Source organism: Ostrea edulis, chromosome 5, assembly GCF_947568905.1.
Source record: "Ostrea edulis chromosome 5, xbOstEdul1.1, whole genome shotgun sequence".
In the NCBI taxonomy this organism is placed as follows: domain Eukaryota; kingdom Metazoa; phylum Mollusca; class Bivalvia; order Ostreida; family Ostreidae; genus Ostrea; species Ostrea edulis.
Window position 1 is genome coordinate 23,140,246 of NC_079168.1, and position 17,442 is coordinate 23,157,687.

The 17,442-nt window shown below is 34.8% G+C and overlaps 1 long non-coding RNA gene and 1 pseudogene across 1 annotated transcript; one reads left to right on the forward strand and one right to left on the reverse strand.

Moving 5' to 3' along the window:
* Nucleotides 1-4,924: 4,924 nt before the first annotated feature.
* LOC125651261 (sushi, von Willebrand factor type A, EGF and pentraxin domain-containing protein 1-like) lies at nucleotides 4,925-16,970 on the reverse strand (annotated as a pseudogene).
* Nucleotides 8,555-12,719, forward strand: LOC130054489 (uncharacterized). The gene is made up of 3 exons (XR_008802797.1): nucleotides 8,555-8,972; nucleotides 11,798-11,923; nucleotides 12,037-12,719. It is a non-coding gene; the product is annotated as an uncharacterized LOC130054489 (long non-coding RNA).
* Nucleotides 16,971-17,442: the final 472 nt, after the last annotated feature.

The window sequence follows — 17,442 nt, forward strand, 5'->3', positions numbered from 1 at the left end:
AGTCACGTGGTTGTTTCTAAAATAAGTCTGGATTTTACATTATTTGTCGTAGAAGAGTCTACAAAAATATACTGGAATCATTCCAACAATTTATACTGCAAGCTACAAAATGAATCGAAACATCATATTTCAATGTGCGAGATTTTCCAGTACGACATCTGAAGTACCTCATAAAAAGAGAGTGGATAGACATGAAACCAGACTTCTTAGATCCACGCCGTATACTCTGATGAGTATAAATATACGGCGCGGATCAGAATTGTGATTTTAATTAGATTGGGCATGTCTTTGAGAGGTATGGAATGGGAGTAAGTGTTACAATGCCGAGATGAGGAACACCAAACTGATAAAATTTCATATTGTGGGTGATACTGTCACATTTTGTCGTTTACATTCTTTTCAACCGATTACAATTATATAAGCAGTGTTGTAATTCATTATTATTAATTATTTGTAGATCGAATGGCTTGATTTCATAATCAATACCTATGTACATTTTATGGAGGGGTGTCTTATCTTCGAAATTCATGTTAATGATATGCACCCGTCTGACTTTTAAATATGCATGAGAGGGAGTCCGGTAATGACAGTGTAATGTCAGTGACTGGGGGCGTCAGTGTGAGTCCGGTAATGACATTGTAATGCCAGTGACTGGGGCGTCAGTGTGAGTCCGGTAATGACATTGTAATACCAGTAACTGGGGCGTCAGTGTGAGTCCGGTAATGACATTGTAATACCAGTAACTGGGGTGTCAGTGTGATTCCGGTAATGACATTGTAATACCAGTAACTGGGGTGTCAGTGTGAGTCCGGTAATGACATTGTAATACCAGTAACTGGGGTGTCAGTGTGAGTCCGGTAATGACATTGTAATACCAGTAACTGGGGTGTCAGTGTGAGTCCGGTAATGACATTGTAATACTAGTGACTGGGGCATCAGTGTGAGTCCGGTAATGACATTGTAATACCAGTAACTGGGGCGTCAGTGTGAGTCCGGTAATGACATTGTAATACCAGTGACTGGGGCGTCAGTGTGAGTCCGGTAATGACATTGTAATACCAGTAACTGGGGTGTCAGTGTGAGTCCGGTAATGACATTGTAATACCAGTAACTGGGGCGTCAGTGTGAGTCCGGTAATGATATTGTAATACTAGTGACTGGGGCATCAGTGTGTTACATGCATTGTCTGTCTTTATAATTAGGTATTTTAAACCAAAAGTTTTCTTCCTTCTCCGTTAAATTGTAACGTGTAGCCCAAAAATACAGCACATTTAGTTCCTTTCCAAGAAAACATATAACTTGGCCAGAGATGCCACAAGATAACGTTTTGTTCCAGCACAATCATATTGTTAACAGAAGTACCGATTACTTAACGATTAACTTCATTTGTGATATAGGATCAAGATGGAAATATCCTAACAGTATTGAATGTATTGCTATAGTTACAAATGTATTAACTTCCTTGTTTGTCTTCTGTTGAACTAGTATCGTTCTGCAGGACGGAGCCGACCGTTATGTTGTAGAATAGTATGAAGCGTCATATATTTCCCACAATGCTCTGTATTATCCAATAATATTGATTACAATGTTCAATTCCCTCGAAAACTGACAAAACTCGTTTGTACTTCTATTACTTTGGGGGCACATCGTAACTCAAAATCACTGCACTGCGTTGTACGAGAGATGCTGAACTCCCTTATGTTCAACATTCCGATATCTTTTAATGTTATCGTAAGTACGTTTTGAGAAGTGTTGCTAATGGATTTTTGATGTTTTCTAACGATGTCATGATCTACAAGGAATTACATATAGAATATCTAAATAGTTCCTTTCATTCAAAGTTGTTGGGGTTTTTTTAATACATAGTACCTGACGTTAATTTCATATTGCATTTCGTGCATTTTTCTCATAATTAGCCCTAGAATAGCAAAATGTTACGAATATAAAGTATATCCCGCTTTTCACAACATCCGTTTCTATGGCAACTGTCAAAGCGGTACTGTCCGGAGATTATTAAAAAAACACTTTCGTATACCGATTCAAAGTTGGTTAGCTATTTTCATGTATAATTTTGAATTACATATATTGACAATTGAACAAAGTTATAGAGGAATTCCACGAACGTTTGAATGAACCCTAGTAGATATGCTGATTAGAAAAGACTCCATTCTGGAGTGGTTCCAACTTCCTGGCTGTCTTCAAGGAATCTCTTAATATTTCCGTTTTTACTCCATTGTTTCAGACATGATGTGTTATTTGTTATCTGTATTCAGTGCAATGACATAACACAATATATAGCATTTGTGGGTAGATCTATTTAAATCAAGGCCTTCCACATAATTATTCTTCCTCAGTTAAAATTTCTTTGGTTGACATAATAGACATTCATTAACATATAATTTTAACAATCTGATATATTAGATTATCAAGAAAGGAAGAAGTATATATTATATTTTTAAAAGATGTCTGAACTGGCTAATGTTACTCTACTAATGGACTCAGATTGGAATGACTTACTGTTGTATTGATGAGAATCACTTAAAACAACAAAAACGACAATAATTGTCCGTCAAGATCAGATATTGGTTTTTAAATCTTTTTGAGTATATTTTATATTGGTTACGTGTTCAGCCAAATATATCAATATTCCCGTGTATATCTATCTTGTGATATTTAGCACATTCCAGCATGATTTTTCCTTGTGAAAAACTTAATCATTTGAAATGCGATAAAAAACAGATGAAGATATTCATATGATTAATCAGTTTTGGTGAGGTTTCTTATCTCCGAATAAAATAATGGCATTCAACTGAAGAAAATGTGCACTCAAATTAAAACCACCCCCTCTCCTTTGATATTCCGATAATTTAAAGTTAGAATCTAATGTTTCCAACTTCCGTCCATTTCAATACCAGTGTTTCGACCTGATTGTATCTGTTGCACCGTATTGTTGTAAGTCTGAATGCCAGACCGTGGGTTTATCGATTAAATCGAAATATCTAGTTCAAGGTTTGCAACGTAATGACTCTTCCCTAATTAGAATTCTTTTATTAAAATATTATTATATTATCCATTCACACGATATCTCTATATGATTAATAGATAATCAATTTGATACTGTTTTATGTTTGTATATCACCTACTATGAAATTCAGCCACTGCAAAATTCCCATTCCTTCATGCAATTTTTAGCCGTCAAATTATGAATTGTTTTTCGCGTAATTTCTAAAGCAGATTTTAACAAGATATTCTCTGTATATATCTAGATTTCAACAATTCTAGAATTACAACGTATTTTCTAAGGCAGATTTTTTAACAAGACATTTCAGAAAAACATTCTCTTTATGTATTTAGATATCAACATTTCTTGAATTACAATTTTACATTAACAAATAAACAATGATGTAGGGTTATTGAACTTATATTGGTGAATATTGGCACGAGTTGGCTATAAAAATACATGAGCTTTTATTATATAGCTAAAGTATTTAGTTCTTAAATTAAATCCCTTTTCACTCAAAATACTCCAAAATAGACGAGAATTCATCAATATTGGCATCTAAGGTGAGTGTGCAATATCAGTATGCATTTCATAACTGTTCAATATTAAACCTGTCATTACGGCTTGTTTATGACACAGGGGCTAAGCCCGATTTGGGTACCTACTTTAAGAATTTTTAGGCATTTGAAGCGAGTGGTTAGTTTTTATCTGTGTCAAAGTTAGACTCCTTTCTATATTTATGGTATCACAGAGTTCAGGCCCAAAACGGGCCTAGCCCCTGTGGTTTATGTCGTTACGGTAAGGTCAATATTGAACGCTCATATTCGGATTGTTTCGGGCGCACACAATTTATGCAATGCAAAGTTAGCGTTCAATAAATTCTCAGGATATTGAACGCTAACATTCTCTAGATTTTACGCAGATTTTATAATAGACTATTTATTAGCTATATAAGAAATGTCGATATTGCATCTAGACAGACAGATCATTTTATCTCTTTATATATATTTTGGAATTTAACGTATTTCTGATTGCGATATAGTGAAATGTCTCATTCATACTGCGGTTTATATCGAACGATATAATTATATAATGAAACATCAAAAGTTTTTAACTAAAGAAACATAGGTAAGTATGAAAAGCTGCATTATGTTTTCCTTAGTAATTGTTGTTTATTGTCATTTATTTGGTTAGGATTTTACAAAACCCTACATTTCAACCTAACCAATGGATGTTAAGCATTTTTATAAGCATGTAAATCTAAATCCTAAGTATCCCTACACCAAGAATTCACAAATAAAGAAGAAAGTAGGACAGGTCTGCAAGAAAGAAACAAGAGGCCCATGGGCCACATAGCTCACCTTGGCACTGTCATTGTTCAGCTGTTGATGTTTGACAAACTTGAATATGCGCTATGTCAGGAAGCTTTCGTGTAAAATTTCTGGTACAGTGGTACTTAAGACGTTTTTTAAATGACCCCATCATATTTTTTGCATTATCCTGATTATCTTCCTGGCCATTTACTTGAACAAACCCTTTACCCATTGATGATTTGTGACAAGTTTGATTGAAATGGGGTCCGTGGTTCTGGAGAAGAAGATGAAAATGTGAAAACTTTACAACGGCGACGACAACGACGAGGACGCCAACGACAGGAAACGGACACATTTTGATCAGGAAAGCTCACTAGATCATTTGGCTCAGGTGAGTTAAACGTAACACAATACTCTGGCTACATTGTCTAATTTTAAGGTAAGGTTAAAAGGCAGGGACTGTCATTAATGACAGCCTTTTAATCAACTTCATTATGTATTTGACAATGTAACACTTTTTAAAATATATATAGCATCATAAAATCTATTGTAGTCAAAGTTGCTCAAATTCTTTCCATTTTTCTAAACAAAAAAACTTGAAAATGGTTGTTTCTAGTAACTGATTTTAATTCTGTAGTATTTACATTTGACAAAGTCAGCTTAAAACTATTCAACAATAGAGTTTTGTTCAGTCAATTACAACGATAAACATATTGTAAAATTGTATTTTCCACACATACATGTATTGGTTTTTTACAAGTTACAACATCAAAGGAAAATGTCATTAATCCATACATGTCTTACAAATATTTGAACTAGCTCACATGCAATAAATGTTCAATATTTTCGTTTTGCTGGCACGATCTCTATCTGATTTGTGAATAATGTTAATTAATTAATTATCCTTTGATTAACAAGATATTCAAACCATTGTATGTTTCTTTTTTACTAATAAGAATACATTGGTATTAAAGTTTCTCCATTCATCTTTTGATATTTGATACTTTTCATTCCATTCAAATTGGCCTGTAGGTTTTACTCCATTAGCATTAAGAGTATTTATCATGAACTTTTTTATTCCCATCTCTTGTCCAAATCAAAGGAATTAAGTGTTTTAGAATGATAGGTTGCTTTAATTTACTTAATTGATCAATATCATGAGTATTCATTATTTTCTTTATTAATTTTTTTACACTTAAATATTCTAAATAGTTGACTTTCACATTGTATACTGTATATAAAGGCAAACTTCCATAATTTTTCGATCATTTTTTAACAATGAATAAAGAAAGTTAATATCATTTTCACTCCATGCCTTCACAAATATTATTTTATCATTTATCTATAAGTTCTAAATATACATGTACCACAAAGAACTAGAAAATAACTCCTCTTGAGTGATAGTATCATCATGTGCATAAATAATTCACATGTCTATTCTAATATTGAAATGCCTCAAACCAAAATTGATTCTTAGATTTCTACACTTTCTGTAGAGCATGAAATTACCCTAAAGTTATAACTTGATTGATATAAAAGTTACATTATATGAATGACTTCGATGTTATTGTCATCAACATAGGTTTTGTTTTTCACTGAAATCGAGGACTGTGGACGAGAACCATTCAGAGTTGTGGAAGATGTAGACCCTTTAGTGTGTTCTCTGAGGTAGGAATCCTGACTTTTTACAGAATTTGACGACTGTGGACGAGACTGCAAATTTTGTCTGAAAAACAACTTGTCAATAATCCAACAGTCAGTAAGTGAAAATATTAATGAAAGCAAATGAGAATGCGCATAGATATGCACCTTTTATCAAATATTGGCCTCCCCGAGTCCGAGCAGCTCTTGGACTTAAAGGAAATATCTTCTTCTTTTTTCTTTGCTTTTACCCTATAAAGGGGATAAATAGATATAGCTGAACATGCAGAACTATAAAAATACATTACAAATTCACAGATCAGCGCATAAATAGATACTCACGTGCATCGTTTGAAGAGTACTACTGTTACTATTATTACGAGAAATATAGCTCCACCAATAACGCCAGCCATGAAGGTTAGGGGTTCTGTGAAATAGTATCAAAGGATTATGAAGTGAAATGTTTTGAATATTAGAAGTTACTCAGTATACATCTGCAAAAAATGATACTACATGTAATACCATAAATATCATTGTACAGCTTGACAGAGCACTCTGTAACACCTCGGGATTCTCTCCCGGGAGTTGTGGTATCATCCGGGCATTTCTTACATGACAGCTGTCCTGAACTATCTTGGTAATTTCCATAGTCACATTTGATGCATTCGTTGTTTTTTAAATAACGACCAGGAGCACAAGGAACTATCAACGACATAAAGTAGACGAAATCAAAATCAACAGCACAAATGGACATTGTATAAAAAGAAAACAGTAAGTAGAAAAGTCACCACTCACTGCAGTAGTATCGTACAGAGACCATTCCACTACTACATGACACGGAACTATCGGCCATAGCACTCCAATATCAATGTCAAGCGTTTGGTTCATAGCCAATGTGTGCAATTCATTCATAGCATCAGACAACATCTTGTAGCATGCTTGTGTGCCATCTGTAATTAGAATTGCATATATCACATAATTTCGATGGGGTTTTTTTCGATGAAGCTTGAATATCAGATGAAACCCGTATATATCCCATATGGTGTTTAGAGTAATTATGATGGCCAAAGGTGTTCCGAAATCGTACGTAAAGCAGGATCACATGATAAAGACACGTCAATTCCCGCCGTGCTTGCAGGTGTAGATCTTTTTTGGCGTTTGTTGCAATCTGTAACAGCCACTCTCTCTTTATTACAGACACCTGTAGACACACATTCGATATTGTTGAGTCCCAGTTGAACAGCTGTATGGACATCCTCCTCCACTTCCTCCATTACGTCTGAAGAATCACACTCCAGTTCCTTATATTTTGCAGCATAAAACACCTTGAGCTTTTGACTATCCTTTATTTCTGAAAATTAATTATAGAATATGAAGAGCCATGATTAAAACTGTAGAAAATTAACGGATGTCTGTCCAAATACCCCCTCGAAACCCGATAGAATTTCTGGATTCACCTGAACAAAATGGCAATTTTCCATCTGGGTTATCATCTGTCTGAAAATCCCATTGATAAAACGTGTCTTTTCCACAGAAATAGAAAGGTTTTACTTCATGATCGAAGTCATGTCCAGCAGCACATTTTATTGAACAGTTTATGTTGTCACTGTGGTTGGTGTACGTCCATATCCCATTTTGGGGTGGTTTTAAGGTACTGCATTCTATTGGTATGGTAAAAAATGTACTTGATAACAAATAAATCGAGTCATCAAAAGACATCCAATACTCATCCAGATCATGATCAGGTGCATACTTCATATTTGTTATCGTACCTGGACATTTTGTTTCGCTGCATATCTGACTTTCTGTGCTGTTATCTGGACAGTCCAGTCCCCCGTTGTCAGGAGCTGGGTCGTTACAGATTCTAGATCTTTGTTGTGTTCCATTCCCACACGTTATTGAACAGGACGACCACTCACCCCACTCTCCCCATGACCCATCAACTGATTCACACAATTTCAAAATTATTGTAGAAAGTGTGAACAGATTGATTGATTGAGAGATTGCAACTTGATATTTGTTGTCAGATCATGATATCGCACGACTTTTATTACAGAGGGCAGTGATAACCAATAACAAACGGAAGTACATGTATTGATAATTGTGCGATTAACTGCTTATTGATGTTTTCTCAATGAAAAGAGTGAAAATAAAGAACAATGATCAATTTCGTAAAGACAGAGATACATGTAATATCTACCTCATTAAATCGGTTAACATTACATGAGAACCTCTGTCATCGGAATCCACCTCTGTGTGACCGGTTGATATCCCTTATAACTACAAAAAGCTTAATTGAAATCATGCATGTATTATCAAAAGTTTTAAAATATTTACCTATTGCTATTTCACATAATTCTCCTTTATATCCGTATTGACATTGGCATGTATAGTTTGCAGCGCCATCTACACAGGTTGCATTGTTTTCACAGGCGTGGTCAATGCAATCATCCATGTTCTCTTCACAATTGTCGCCCGAAAAGCCATAATAGCAATGCCATTCATGTCCTCCGAGTAGGTCGGCGCACTCTCCGTTCACGCAGGGACTGGAGACACAGTTGTCAACATCTATCAGAATGAAAGATTTATACGAAAGGTGAAGATAACAAACAGTGATCAATCTCATAACTCCTATAAGCAATACAAAATAGAGAGTTGGGCAAACACAAACCACTGGATATACCAGAGGTGGGATCAGGTGTCTTTTTTAATTTCTAAAGGTGTATTTGTTAAGTTACTATATTCCTAAACGGGAATCGTATGAAAGCCGATTCTTTTATCATACGAACTTGACCTACAACGTGTTGACATTGACTTTGATCTCACTGATAGAAAATCTATATCTTGAATAATTCAAAAATAGAATTTGACGTTGGACCTTATCCCCGAAAATGACCAGATACGAAATCTTTATCTTGTCTACGTGTAGCTTAAAACGTATATACAAGCAAATAAAGAAATCAGAGATAATAAGTTAAGGTCGTCAGTCTGGGGAAGATGGATTTGGGAATACAAAAGTGAGTAATATTTCAAATAAATTCACAATTATTCAATTCATAAGTCATAAGTCATCTAATTACCATCACATTCACTCGGGATCTGCTTAAAAACATAGTCGTTCAATGTCAATTCAAATGCTTTCCACTTCAGCAGGTCGCCGGTTTCATCAACATTGCATTTCTGGGAGTGGTTAAGTATCATTGTGAACGAGGTATTATTGACTGTCCACATGTTAAGTCTGGACACCATACCCTTACCTTTAAAATAAAAAGAAACTTAAGATCAGGTTAATGAGGAGATCTAAATATCTACTGTTGTATGAATCACTGAATATATTTAGCTTTTCTGTTGCAGTCCTTACCTTTCAAAGATATCGTCATATTTCCAGTATAAAGAACGGTCAAATTTGTTTTTGTCTTAAGTTTGCCGTCTACATACAGTTCTTTTGATTCGTTATTATATTTTACAAGGTAGGAATGCCATCGTTCGTTATCGAGAACACAATTTGTCTCCCTGTCGTCTCTATGAAAAAGTGAAGATAACGAACAGTGATCAATTTCATAATTCCTATAAAGAATACAAAATTAGAAGTAGGACAAACACGAACCACTAGACACACCAGAGGTGAGATCAGGCACCTATGAGGAGTAAGCATTTCCTATTGACTGATCACACCCACCGTGAGCCCTATATTTTGAGCAGGTAAATGTAGTAATATGTAGTCAAAATCAATAGATAAGGAATGGCCTAACAATTGGCATGAAACACACCAGACATTATTTAATCCAACGGGTTATATCTGTATATTAGTTTGTTAAAGCGACCATTAAAATTGTGAAATGCTGCCTTTAAAGTTTGTTTATTGGTTTGTTGCATTCAATATGGATTCTATTCTTGTGATTTTATAATCTTTTATCGATGTCAGTTTACCCTTGTGTTCCAATTTTTATCTCCGAACCAAATGTGATGTAGGACGCTACGGTTTCTTTATCAGTGTCAACTATTTCAATTCTGAAAATATGACTTGAGATTTCCCTCTGGAACCAAAATGAAATACTCGTATCCTTTAACCCCGACACAATGAAGTCAGCTGATGTTTCACTACCCACTTCCGTCATCCGCAAGTCAAAATCTAAAAAAAGTTTGCAGTTATCAAGAAAGGCGAAGATAACGAACAGTGATCGATCTCATAACTTCTATAAGCAATACAAAATAGAGAGTTAGACAAACACGGACTACTGGATATACCAGGTGGGATAAGGTGCCTAGCATAGGTTGACCATCCACAAAAACGTAATGAACGCTATAAAACATACCCACAATAATTTGGTTACATTCAGTAAATTATATTTTGAAAGTTACAAATACATGTGATGATATCATAGTATCTAAAGCATACAAATTCGTGATATTTATGCCACATAGTAATTTTGGTATGAAAATATGGAACAAGATAAAACATACTAATAAGATATAGAATCTCGATCTTCTTGATTCATTCTTTGACTATTGATCTATCAGGACAGACACGATCTAAAATGAAATATTGATATATTTTACGATCTTCCTTGAATACCTTTACACTGATCAATACTATTCGCTCCCTCTTCTATTGTGGACTTTGCTCCAGGGCACGGGGTACATTTAGTGCTACCAAACGCATCATTGAAAGTACCCACTGCACATAGGGAACATTGGGGTGTACCCGTCGGTGACCACGAGCCTGGTTCACATCCATCTGCAGAGGAATAAATTATTACGTACATTCTAGTTAAGGAAAATCATTATGTTCCATGCATATTTTTACATATATGTACCTTCACACTGTGATAAAAGTTGCGACCCTTTTGTTTTAGTTGTCCGGCCCGGTGGACAAGGTAAGCAATCCGATTGTCCAGCAATAGGTTGATAAGTTCCCTTTGGACACATTTCACAGTTGTCGGATGATTTATCAAAAAAGGTTCCTGCTGCACATTTAACTAGTAAAAGAAGACAATTGGATGCTGTTTTGAAAAAAAATCACTACTACATATACGTAAGAAAAAAGATTTATTGAGATGGGCATTTTACCACAAGATGTTGATCTGTAAGATGGTAACATATTTTCTGGACATTTCAAAATGACATAAGCATTGTCTATGCTCGTGGCCTCCATGATTCCACCCTCAGTAGTTTTGAAATCCAAAGAGCCCGATGTCTTTGCCTCTTCTATCTTGTTTATCAAATCGGTTTGGTGTCCTCGGAACTTTGCAAATGATTCAGAAAACGTTGCTTCCTCAAATATTGCTGCAATATCAAAGTCGATCCGCAAATCCCTCGATTCCGATCGTTTTTTGCGTGCTGCTTGTCCACATAAAACCTAAAAATATTGGGTGCAATATTTTCGAACAATCATCCAAATATAATCCTCGAGGAAATGAACAAATGAAATGACAGAGTTAATTCAATTTACCAACCTGTACATTTTCTACATTACAGTCGTTAGCATGAAGTAAGCAAGCATCTTTGTACGCCGATTCTGACAATCTTGTTATGAAGAGTTTCTTGATTTCATCTCGGACGGCTGAGTCTGTACAGTCCCCGTCAAAGTAATATGCAAGGGACATTCTAAGAATTCTCTATCAGCCAAGTAACTCCCTGTCATGCAATAAAATTGCAGGTTAATTAAGCAGCAACATGGAATTATATAAACCTAAATATGAATGCATGTACTCGTATTCAATACTAACTTGCACAATCTGGAAGAGGCAGGGATCTAGTTGGTAACCATTTCCCACTTTCACCACATACAAGCATATCAACAGTGCTGTGTTTTATTTTTACATCGTATCCTTTTTTGCAGAGCATTTGACACACTTTACCGCCAAGCCAATAATCACAAGCAAGGGCGCCGTTTTGAGGAACATTTGGTTCTTCAATACATTTCTGAATAACTGAAGAACGTTTTCAATTAATAATGAAACCAACGGTAAGCTCACCTGTATCTTGATCCTATCAGTGCAATACCTCATACCTTGACAATGGGGTTGTCTACCATCCCACGTCCAATATCCATAGTTACCACTTCTTTTCTTTTCGCAGACGACTATTTTGGATCCATTGCGCACCGATCCAAGGTCACAATCAAACTCACACTGACTTCCATATTTTGCTCCCCAAGGACAGGTGACACTCAGAAAAGGCGTAGGGTGAATAATTGGACATGTCAACACTACAAAATTCCAATTTTAAAAGTCATCTAACAAAACAATATTTGACGAGAACGTCCTTTGTTGATATTGTAAATATTGTTATTCAATCATGTAATTATGTAATTTCAGCTATTGCAATTTTCCACTACCCTTGATTTTTTTCATAGCTTGATATGATATTTTCATGTTTCCACACAAAACTGTTTAATTTTTCTTACGAAATGTTTGGTATATGTACCTTTAATGATGACGTTAGTTACACAGCTCTGCGCTTGGTTTCCTGCGGCGTCTGTAGCTTTGTATATTATTTTATAACTTCCTGCTGGGAGTCTGTCGCCTGGCGATACACTCCCCACCTTTACAACATTAACAACACCGTCATGGTTATCCAGGGCGGTAGGTTCTGACCATGTTACCACACCTGTAGTCGAATTTCTGTCCGCAAAACCGTACACTGTGTGTGAGCAGTTCATAAGTTTAGGAGGGTCAATATCTGAAATATTAGAATTACATTTCAGTTTATTGTATCTATTCCAATACTATGTTTACAATAATAAATGTATGCTATATGTACCTGTGCATGTTGGTTGAGATCCCCTCCATAACCCATAGGTTGTACAAACACGAACTCGCGACATACCAGGTGTAATGTCATATCCGCTGTTGCAAGAATAAGTACATATACTGCGGAATTTATTACCATCAGTACACTTGTACTTCAAATTATTAACAGCGGGTGGCAGTACGGTACATAGCTTCTCTGTAAAGGGAACAGGCAATCAAGTTTCATTTCTATAAAGTATTTTTTCTTAAAGAAAACTTGATTAAATATACCGTTGCAATGTACATACGTTCACAATATGGAGCAGGTAAGTTCCACTTTCCATCGATTAAGCATTGTAATTGGGAATTTCCTACAAGTTGGTATCCAGGATAACAACCAAATTTACAGGTCGCTCCATACCTGGCATCGTCACTGGGGTGACAGATGAAGTATCCATTGTTAACACGGGACGGCCAAGGACAACGGACGACTTAAAAATAGCAGTTAGAAAATACTATAATCCTTTTGCCAAGAAAGAATGAATCTTGTTAATCACTTTATCTACAGACAAACTTTTTAACCTGTAACATTAATAGTGAAGGTGCATCTAGACATGTTTCCACTTCCGTCTCTAGCATAGTAACCAACAGTTGTGTTCCCTGAACTGAAATAGTCACCAGGTCCTTTTCATTCCCTTGTAGGCCTGTGAGCATTGATACATTGAAAAAATAGATCACTAAAATCCAATGACAAGCCAGATAATATTTGAGAGATCTAAGAAAACTGATTCCTCGATACCAGTGGTCTGCGATTTTATTTTTCAGTACAAAACATATTAGCTTATTTAGTTCTCAATGATAGACCAAAAACTAAGAAAAATGTTTTACTGGGAGGCTGATAGAATTAGTTCTACAAGGGAGTACTAACGTAATTTTCCCGTCACGATCGTCGTTTGCTGTTGGCACAGTCCAGGTAACAATTTTCCATTCCTGTAGGATCTCTGCAATTACGTCCTGATGTGGTGGGCATGTCAAACTAGGCGGAATATTATCTCCTTAAATATTGAACAAGAGGATGTTGATGTTAAATATGTCTGATTACTACCAGTGAGAGACAACGAGCATAAATACTTACGATTTAAAGTTACTCCACAACCTCCAAATAAACAAGCAATTCTTACTAGTGCAGCGACCATGAAAATTTTAAACCATCTTTTCGATCGTTGTTTATGCTTAGTGACTGCTGTTCTGCAATCTACAATCCGGTACCAAAGGGGAATGTTAACATACTGGCTTCAAACATATATATTGTCAAGGCCATGCGTTTTAATTAGTACTTACATGAAATAGAATTTTTTTTCCATTTTCCCTCTTCACACACGTCCCAGGCAATTACTTCCTTATATGGGCATATGATGTCACATGATGACCCAGCGGGAACTTCAGACTCAATAACTACGGGGATACCTTGTTCATCTGAACATCGGAGAACACGATTGGGCTCCAAATCAGTGAGGCTACATTTTGTATCATCAAGCTACGAAAGGTATGCATTTAATTGGTTCACCTTGATCATGCTTTGATATGTATATTTGCAATGTCTTCTGACTTAATGAGTCATATTCTCCTTACAAATATAAGAAATCGGCATGCGTTGTCAGCACTAGATATCAAATTAAATCAACTACTTTCAGTTTTACAATACAATACACTAGTAAACTTTTATAATTGTCAGAAAGAAATGAATATTACGAGGATAAAACGATATTATAATAAAATGCATGTATACTAACTGTAATAGGGGTGTTTAACTTTAAGAGGTACGTATTGCATTTTATCACACATAGAATTACATATTCTGATAGCACACAGTCAATCAACATGCATTATCTAACGGAGAGATAGATGCTCCAAAGTTTCTAAAATGAAAATGAAATCAAAGCTGAATTCAGAAAGTTGTGCATTTGACCGCTACCCATCCAAGTTTTATCCAGAATTGATCGAGTGTCTGTGAAATATTGTTTTCGTTATTTAGAACCCAAGTGAAGTTACCATTGTATGCAATCCGTATATTCTTCAAGAAATAGAAGGTCGTTTTTTACCTATACAAATCCATTGATATTATAAAGACGCAAGTTTACAAAGGGGACACAATGATCATTTTTTCATCTCGCTGGCAAAACAGACGTTGCCTAATGTATTTTAACGCAAACATAATGCCATACTTTCTCTTAATCCTCCATTCTCGCCTGTCTACTATATTATCAAATGAAAATATTCAAAATCATAGGTATAGTGTTTTTCTCTCTACAAATCAAATTACGTAATAGTCACTCACATTATAAAGACGTACTTGTCCTGCAACCCATGTTAAGACAATTTGGATAAAATCATAGTTTTCATGAAAGAGACTTTGGCACCTTCCATGGTTTTACAGAAACCAAAAGGTTTAGTTTTATTTTGCGGTTCTTGCATGCATTCGGCAATTGGCATTTCTACATTTAAATAATGCACTATTTACAGTATTCTAGGTTTTATGACGGGTGTTAGTTCTACAGCATACTGATTTCAATAGTCAACTTTTTACTACAATCGTGAACAAGCGGGAAATCACTTTTCTAAAACAAATTCTTTAATTCTCTGAGGTCATATTATAATTTTAAATTTACAGTATTACCATTTACTAAAAAAGAATCAATCAATTAGAAATAAGGCACAAAAACACTGTCTATAATTACCATGTATCCTTTCGATATCACTATAGATTGCCCAATAAAAACACACAGTAAACTTAAAGTCAGACATGACCACGTCATCGTTATGTTCCTCTGTTATTTTGCTGACATAAATTCTGTACCGATGCTTTTATGATTTTAAAAAAACTGATTTTAGGATTTCACATTATTTGGCCGATATTTTAAAGACAATCAAACTGTCCACTTGCACATTGTTTACATGCAGTTTAAATGTCCCTGTGCATGGGTGAATTCAAAGGGGTTACTGGAATATTTGTGTCATTTCCAGGAATCGCGGGCTGTTATCCAACTTCCTTGTGTGAATGATAATTGTTTACAATTCACATCCATAGATATACAACAACAAAATTAATATAAAACATTCAAATCAGATTTAGTATAAAACATTGGAAAAAATCACTTTTCTAAAATGCATTAATAGAATTATCGACTTATAATAACTCTCATCTTTTAACTTTTCATAAATGTTTCTGTTCCTAATGTGTTACATTTTCCCAAGCCTAAATATCATTATTATTTATTTCTACACAATTGAGCGAGAGAGAAATAGCTGAGAAAATGACAGCCCATGAAGTTGATTTTTAAAAAAAAAAAAAGTCTATGATAAATATCATTACTACAATAGCAATGCACTATAAGACTTGTTCTACTATCATAAAGAATCGTATAGTACATTAGATTGCTAACATTTGACTTTGCATTTATTCTTTGCATGTATCTCCAGTTGTTAGTTTCAAAATTGAAATCCTTAGATTCTAATTACTACTTAATTGTTTGTCAATATATGAACATTAACAGGAGATGCTTACTCATCCTGGGCTCCTGATCCCATCTTTGGTGTGTCCAGGTTCGGTGTTTTCCCTGCTGTTAATTTTGTATTCATTACTGGATTTATGAGATTGATCACTGTTCGTTCTCCTCAGGTTTTCATGGTTTAAATTCCGCTGTAATTAGGATAATAAATTCAAACTAATGTTTTAAACAAACCATTATATATATATATATATATATATATATATATATATATATATATATATTGTAATATATGAAAAATAAAACATTTTACTCGATTTTGGTAATCAAACCAATCTTTGATTTCAATTTAAGATTCTTTTTATCAAAGTTATTGAAATTACATCCTACAAACTTACAGTGCACTAAGATGTTTTGTACATTCCAGTGGGGTTTATGAGGGGGGTGTTGTTGCTTTGTTTGTTTTTTATGTACATTCCAGACATTTCCTTAGATCTCTAAACCAGGGGATCCCTTCCTAGACGCTGATGTTCACACAAACATTCGACGCGTTGAACTTTACTACCATGTGAAAAGTCCCATAACCCTAGAACGAGAAGTCGTATATCAAGCCAACAAACTGCTCCTCTTGAGACAGACTGAAGGAAACGTAAAAACAGTTCGGATCCCGTATCAATGATGCAAGACTCTAATGATGTTTGTAGAATCAAATTTTCGAATTTATGCTCAACAAGGATGGAGACTATGCAAACCTTTTTGAAATACCACAATTTAGCAGTCATGAATGCCAAAATTTAATGTCAACAATATCAAATTATCTGTAGAATTCTGGAAATGAATTTTTAATTTAATTACAGATAGGTTCTAAGGAATCACCAGGAACAAAATTTAGAAAAACCCCAGTGACTAATAATGATAATAATGAAAAATTTATATAGCACCTTATATAAAACAAATTACTCTAAAGGCACTTTACAAGGTAACGAAGAGGAATGCAACAATACAACAAAATTAAATTTAATGACAGTATGACATAAGATCTTATATCTGTAAAATTATCAAAATAAATAATATATAATCAAGATCGACAGCTAAAAGGACTAAGACCATGTTTAGCTATATCGGCCCTGTGGTGTGTTAAAAAATAAAGCAGAATTAATTGAAATAAAATTGTTATCATTTGATAATATAATCTTTATACCATCGCGACGTGCCAAGATTTCCCCGCCAAAACGTCAGCTTGT